At 48.7% G+C, this 7,485-nt stretch overlaps 1 protein-coding gene across 2 annotated transcripts in view; it reads left to right on the top strand.

Annotated features, from left to right (window-relative positions):
- The first annotated feature begins 954 nt into the window (after positions 1-954).
- TCP11 (t-complex 11) overlaps positions 955-7,485 on the top strand; it is a 71,150-nt gene continuing 64,619 nt past the window's right edge. For both annotated transcript variants that reach the window (XM_070046795.1, XM_070046796.1), the window contains exon 1: positions 955-1,229. The gene's annotated coding sequence lies outside the window, so the exon portion shown is untranslated. The remainder of the gene's footprint in view (positions 1,230-7,485) is intronic.

Here is a 7,485-nt window from a genome sequence, read left to right as displayed (position 1 = left end):
TAACAGGAGGATGCAGTTTTTGGAAAAGCAAAGCTAAGTGGCCACCACGCAGTTGAAGATGCACTCAAGTTCATTAAGGAGTTAGGCAAGTACAAATTAAATTAATGGGGAGATACCTCAGGGTGGTCCCAGGCAACTGGTAGAAATCACCAAGCACTGTGTCACCTATTACTTCTGGGTGTGGGGAAAAGGGCATCCTCATTCATTGTTGGTGGGGACATGAGCTGTTAGATCTTTTGCAAAAGCAGTCTGCAATATCTTCTAAAATTAAACCCAGGGACAGTTCAACCCAGCAATCCCACTTCTGGGCACATGTAGGTAGGTCACAGGAGTTTTAACACACTGTGGCTCAGAGCAGCAAAAAGCTGGAAACAGGCGATGACTGTCAGAAGGGGGTGGCTTGATAAATTAATAAAGGTGAGTTTTATTGTATGTAAATAATAGTGATAATAATTTTTAAAAGATTGCTATACAACCACTACAGTTCCTATGATAATAGAAAAATATGTTTAACAAGATTCCGTTTATATGCGTTTGTGTATATGTAAATATATAGAGAGATATTTGCATAGGCTTATATGAACATGGAGAAAAGTATAGAAAGGTTCATTCTAGGTTCTTAGCATGGGTTTCCTGGGGATGGAGATGCTGCTGGGGTGGGGACCAATGAAGACTCAAGAAAAAAGGAAAACAAAAGAAAAAAGAACAGACTTCAACATAATGTGTGATATGACCAAATGTATGCACTTATGCAACATTTATGAATGTGGAGGTACGTATACATTTAATTTAAAATTAAAAAAACGTTAATTCTGCAACGGGTCGAGCCGGGGAGGAGGCAAGGGTCTCCCGCCGCCGAGCTCTCGGCTCGCGCTCCCCGGGGTCTGGTGGCGGAGGCTGCGCGTTCCCGGGCGGTGAGCGGGGGCGTGCCCGACTGGTCCCGGCGCCTGCGGGCGCGTTGCGCCTGCAACTCGTCGCGGCGCGGAATCCCTCACCTGGAGGGAAGCAGACGCCGGCCGCCCGGGAGACCGCGCGGGGATTTTCCAGTGGGGGCGGAGGCTCCTGAAAGGTTCCTTGTCGGCCGGCGAGGCTCAGGGACAGCGGGGACAGCGAGGCCTGGGGGTGGGGAGACCCCAGCTGGTCACCGTGAGGGCTGCGCCTCGGATCCCCTGGCCGCATGTCAGCCCTGAAGCTCAGCGAGAGGCCGGAAGCCCCTATTCAGCGCAGAGGCGAGTATTACCAGCAAGGGGGGCTGGGACCTCACGCCCAGCTCGCCACAGAATTTGCGCACAGAATTTGTGCCTCATTTTAGAGGCCAGTAGTGGCTTGGGCCTGCCCTGGGAGTTGTTCGTGTTTGTGGCTCCTCCTCCCTGGGGCCTAACACCGTGTCTGGCACTTTACAGGGCCTTCAGCAGGCAATGTTAGGGAAGACCCCACCTGACTCCCGGGCTCCATAGCCTTATACTCCCTCCAGAACCCTGGGAGCGTTCCTGTACCCTCAGCATCCCACCTGATGGGCTTGAGCATTATGCTTCTCTCAGCCTGTGTCCTGCGCCTGCACCTCCACCCCACCCCGGGGCTGCCTGGAGGACAGGGACGTAACAGACAAGTTTGACCACTTGCTGCCCAACACAGGGTAGGTGTCTTTCACCAAAATTTACTGTGGCAGGGCAGAGAAAGAGGACATATGAGTCAAGGGGTTCTCTCCATTTTCTTTGAATGAGAATCTAATTAGGTCTTAGATATTCCGTTGTCTTTACCAAGAGAGAAACTTAGAAATGTAGCCTGAGCTCTGAGCCTGGTGGCAGGAGGGTTGAGATGTGACAAAACTTGTAGTGAAAGAAAGGAAGGAAGGAAGGAAGGAAGGAAGGACGGGAGGGAGGAAGGAAGAAAGAAAAAAAGAAAACTGGAGCACAAAGTTTAAAGGTTGAGTCAGGGGGGCCAAGAAGCCTCCCCTGTTCCCTTGCCCTGGGTTGTTTGCCAGGAGAAAGGAAAATGCTTCCAGAAAGCCCAAATTGGGGTTTAGTGGCTCCAAGGGAAATTTTTTCTACCTGGAACTAAAGCAAGAGCTAGGCTGCAAACCAAAATCTTCTAACTTCCTCTGTTGCCAGAGAATTGCAAGAGAGAAGCAGCAGGGAGGTAGGGGACGGGGGGGATGGAAAGAACCCTGGACTTGGGGTCAAGGTCTGGATTGGAGCTGTGATCTCAGCCACTTAGATCAGCCCCTTAGCCTTGGGGCTTGACTTCTCTGAACCTCGGTTTCCTCATCTCTAGTCTAATAGTAATAATCCCATTTCATTCACATGACACTCTACTAATAGATGGATGACTACCTATCTCAGTTCCCTATATGCAGCAGGTCCTCAGCTAAAGGGTGCAGGTCAAAAAGATACTTGCATGGCAATGTTCACTGCAGCATTATTTACAACAGCCAAGGATGGAAACAACCCAAATGTCCATCAATAGATGAATGGATAAACAAAACTTGGTATATCCACACAGTTGAATATTATTCAGCCATCAAAAGGATGAAATTCTGATCCATGCTACAACACGGATGAACCTTGAAAACATTATGCCAAGTGAAAGAAGTCAGGCACAAAAGGATAAATACTGTACTATGATTCCACTTATATATGGTACCTAGAGTAGACAAATTCCTAGAGACAGAAAGTAGAACAGAAGTTACCAGGGGCTGAGGAGAGGGGAAATGGGTAGTCACTACTTAATGGGTACGGATTTTCTGTTTGGGATGATGAAAACATTTTGGAAACAGATAGTGGTGATGGTTGCACAGCAGTGTGATGGTAATTAATGCCGATGAGTTATGCACTTTAACCACAATAAAAATCTTTTTTCGTTTTGTTTTTGTTTTTTTGGCTGCGCTGGGTCTTCATCGTGGTGTGCGGGCTCTTTGTGGCACGCGGGCTTCTCTATTTGTGGTGTGCGGGCTCAGTAGTTGCAGCACGCAGGCCCAGTTGCCCCACAGTATGTGGGATCTTAGTTCCCTGACCAGGGATCGAACCCACATCCCCTGCACTGGAAGGCGGATTCTCAACCACTGGACCACCAGGGAAGTCCCCACAATAAAAATCTTAAAAAGGGGGGTGGGATCCCGATTGTGAAAAGAAAGTTCTGCTTTTAGCAGCATTTTTGTGATAGCTCCCAACTGGACACAGCCCAAATATCCATCTGCAGAAGAATGGATGAAGTGTTGTCTATTCATATACTAGAATGCTAGGCAGTCTTGAGAATAAACGACAACCACACACAACGATCTGCGTGGATCTGACAGATGTGATGTTGAGTGAAAGAAGCCGGACACGAAAGAGAATGTCCTGTATGATTCCATTTATGCAAAGTTCGAAAACAGGCAAAACGAATCTATGGTGCTAGAGGTCAGGATAGGGTTCCCGGTGCGGAGTAATTATTGGAGGGAGCACAGGGGGTTTCTGGGGGCTGGCAGTGTTCTTGTTAACTGATCTAGATGCTGTTACCTGGATGTGCTCACTTTGGGAAAATTCTCCAGGCTGTTTTACACTTATCATGTGTTTTCTGTATATATGTTTGCTTCAACAAAACATTGGTTTTTTAAAAATTCTTGTTCATGTCTTGAATGGTGAATAGGAATGGTGAACTAGAAAGTCAAGCTACAGAAGCCTGATTTATACGCTTAATCTGTACCAAGCCAGAGAGACTATGAAACCAGATTTAAAATTCTCTACGCTGCTTGCAATTTGTACTGCTTCCACCCCCGTGAGCTGTAACCAATTAGTTTTGAAATCTAAATAGCCGACTTTCCACATCTCACACTGCCAGGGACCTGGAGGGGAAGGGGGTGCAACCCAGCACCAAGAAGAGGCCCTTATCCTCAAGCTCACAGGCCCTGGAGCAGAATCCACCATCCCCCTGGGCTTGCAGGTAGACAGTAGGCATCCAGCAAATACCTGTGGATGGACTGTGTCATAAAAATTCTTCAAGTGCACCCCTGGGATCCCACTGCCCCTGACATCAGGGAAGGGCTGTTGGCAGGGAGCTGCCTGCAAGGACTTAGGGCCTTGGGGTCTAGAGAAGAGGTTGTCCCTTCCTCCAACATCGGGAGTCCACCTCCCAGCTGCCCTACTGGACGCTGTGGGGAGAGCTGATGCAAAACATTTGACTTGTCCCTGGCTGACCCAAGTCGACTCCTGACACCAAACAACCTGGCAGTTGGGGTCTGGGGGAGAGGATAATTTATATTTTTGCTTGGTGACAAATTGCTAAATAATAGATCTGGCTAGGGTTTCGGTTTCTCCCCCAGCAGCTTCACCAGTGTGTTGGCGTGTTGATTCAATCAGCAAGTTATTTTGGCCCTGTGGGGACCCAGAACTTGGTTTCTGCTCCGGGAGGCCTTCCCCTCTCTCCTGGGTGTTTGGGCTTCCCCCAGGTGTCATGTTTGTTTGCCTGCCTGTCTGGGGCGCTGAGGGTTGAAGGAGGCAGCATGGGCCTTTGCCAGACTCCAGGTTTTCACATGGCCTGGGGCACGTGGCCCTAGGGAAACAGACTCCTGCTTGCAGGGGTATTTCTCCTGCACAGCTAGTGAAGCAGCCGCCGTATCGCCTTCCTCTTTCTATTTGTCCCAGTAAATGCTGTCCTCCCTCTCCTTCCAGCCCTCTCTGCCTCTCTCTCCACAGAAAATAGCCAGCCACTCTTAGTATTAATGACAGCAGTAGCAGCAACATAACCCCTTATGTGGGAATAGCGCTTTATGGTTTATGAGGCCCTTTCATAGCATCATGTCATTTGACCCTCCCCTAGCCCTCTGTTTGGGGCTGAGGCTCAGGAAGGTTTTGGGATTTACCCAAGGCCATGGACTCATAAAGGTCAGAGCATATCTTTTGATTTCTGATCCCATTTTCTTGCCTCTAACCCAAGAAGCCCCCTTGCTTTTGGAGACTGGGGCAGAGGCTGTTAGCTGCCACCCTAAATCCATTCCCCTTTCTTCCTTAGCAACAGAACCTCCATTTTATTCAAGGTAACATAGTGCCCAGGCAAAAGAAACATTCCTAGCCTCACTTGCAGCTGTGATTTGTAAGCAGGAACTTCAGGAAAACTCCTTAAAAAGGGGGCGTGGACCCTTTTTACCTTATCTCACTGCCTGGAATTCAGAGATAATGGCTGGAGCTCAGCAGCCATTCTGGATAATGAGGTAACCTGGAGGATAAAAGTGATGTACTACGACAGTAAAGTAGAAATATAGAGGGGTCCCGAGTCTCAGATGACCAGAGAACTACTATGCCAGCCCGGGCTTCCTACCTCTAGACTTCTTTTACATGAGAGAGAAATAAGTTTCTATTTTGTTTAAGCCACTGCTGTATGGTTTTCTGTTGAATCACTCCTGATTCAGGTACCCCATTTCTGGTGATACACAGTCTCTCCTGCACCCCTTCCTGCTTACTCATTTTGAATGCAGAGGGCTCTCTCCTCATGGTTCTCAGCTCTCACAGTTTGTATATGCTGAGCCTGGGTCATGAGAGCTATCCCAGGCAGGTACCTCTCTGGGTCTCTTGAACCTGCTGAGAGTTCTAGAGAATAATCACATTATAGAGTTTCTTCTGTTAGTTCCTATAGCCAAGTGAAACTACTGAAGGGGGAGAACACATGAAAATTCCAAGCTCACAGCAATTTGCCTAGATTGGATCCTTCTGAGGGCAAGTTTACAAACATACTTCCAGCTACCCTTCATCCTCCCAGGCTTCCAGAGGGTGGGACAGAGAGTTCATCATTTGGGGCCTACTTCTCATCTGCACCCCTGTCCCCAGAGCACAGCAGAGAACAGTAGAGTCCATGCGTTCATGATCCCTGTCATGTGAATCCCTACCAGTAAAACATTTTGTGCATATACCCCTAATAGATGCATGTTTGTAGACTTAAGAATTATAGGGCTTCCCTGGTGGCACAGTGGTTGGGAGTCCACCTGCCGATGCAGGGGACACGGGTTCGTGCCCCGGTCCGGGAAGATCCCACATGCTGCGGAGTGGCTAGGCCCATGAGCCATGGCCTCTGAGCCTGAGCGTCCGGAGCCTGTGCTCCGCAACGGGAGAGGCCACAACAGTGAGAGGCCCGCGTACAGGAAAAAAAAAAAAAAGAATTATAGATTCCCTCCTGTTAGTCCACACATGTGGGGCTGCACGTAACTGAAAGCCCAGGCAACAGTGGCTGACTTGAGCACCTTGACTGGTCAGGCCGGGTGGGCTCTGCGTGGTGCATCAGGTCGCGGATGTCATTAAGGGCCGGGTTCTGTCTGGTTTTCTGAAGCTCCTCCATCCTTATTGCATAGGCTTTTGTTCTCAAGTCTGTCCCTTCAAGGTCGTGTGTTAAAATTGTGTCTTCCTTCTCAGAAAGGGGGACAGGGGCAGGGCTAGCCTGCCAAGCTCTGGCACCTGTCCCCTTTTTGAGAAGCAAAATGTCTTTTCCAGAAACCTCTGGTGATCGTGTTCTTATGCCTCATTGTCCAGCACTGGGTCGCATGGCTTCATGGGTCACAAGGAGTCTGGGAAGTCATCAGGTAACAAGGGAAAATGGAGGTGGGAATGGAATGGCTGTTGGGTGACCACCCCATAAGGTCTGCAATGCATATGTACTACTGGGCTAATGTATTAGGTATATGATAAGACCTACATTAAAAACAGGGATTTTAAAAGCATGAGATAAGAAGTAGACATTCTAATGTTACTTCCCACACAGTTCCTGGGGCACAAGCACCCACTTTGGAAACCACTGGTGTAGCATAAAAGGCACAGTCTCTGGAGCCAGAAGGATCTGAGTTTAAATCCTGTCTCTGCTATTTATTAGCTGCAACCTTGGCAAACTCCTTAATCTTGTCAAACCTCACTTTCCTCATTTGCAAAATGGGGGTGGGAGTAGAACCCACCTGCGTTTTGTAACAGTGCTGGGTACCTTTTAAGAGAACAGTAAATATTAGATGTCTCCCTTTAATAACAGCTTCCCATTTATGGGCAAGGGATGGTGGTGGGGAGAGTTAAAATAGTGAAAGTATTGAAAGCGATGGTAAGTCCTCAACATCTTAATAATGTCCATCATTTACGTGTCCAGGTGTTTTTCATTTCTATAACAACAAACACCCCATTCTGAGGATTCCTACCAGGGCTAGAGCACAGGACCAGGGTCCTGCCAGTATTTTCCTAGCGTTGCCACTACCTGCTGTAAGCCCCTGATCCCATGGTTTTGCTCTCTTGGCCTCAGTTTTCTCAGCTGGAATCTGGGAAGTTTGGGCTAGAAGGTGCCAAGCCTGTCCTTTCTCCTTCGGTTTAGGATATCCCCTTTGTCAGTCCCGACTCCTGTGACATCTCTCTGCCTGGTCTCTCACCACTCCCACTCTCCTCCCCAAGCCCCCTGGACTTGATTTCTGAGGTCCTGCCCCTTGTGGCTTGCCTTCCCTTTCCCTGGCCTGTTCACCCATCAGTTCCCCCGCCTCTGATAACT

Source organism: Globicephala melas, chromosome 11, assembly GCF_963455315.2.
Source record: "Globicephala melas chromosome 11, mGloMel1.2, whole genome shotgun sequence".
NCBI classification, from domain to species: domain Eukaryota; kingdom Metazoa; phylum Chordata; class Mammalia; order Artiodactyla; family Delphinidae; genus Globicephala; species Globicephala melas.
The sequence above is the reverse complement of the archived record's forward strand: the minus strand, read 5'-3'. Positions and strand labels throughout refer to the sequence as shown.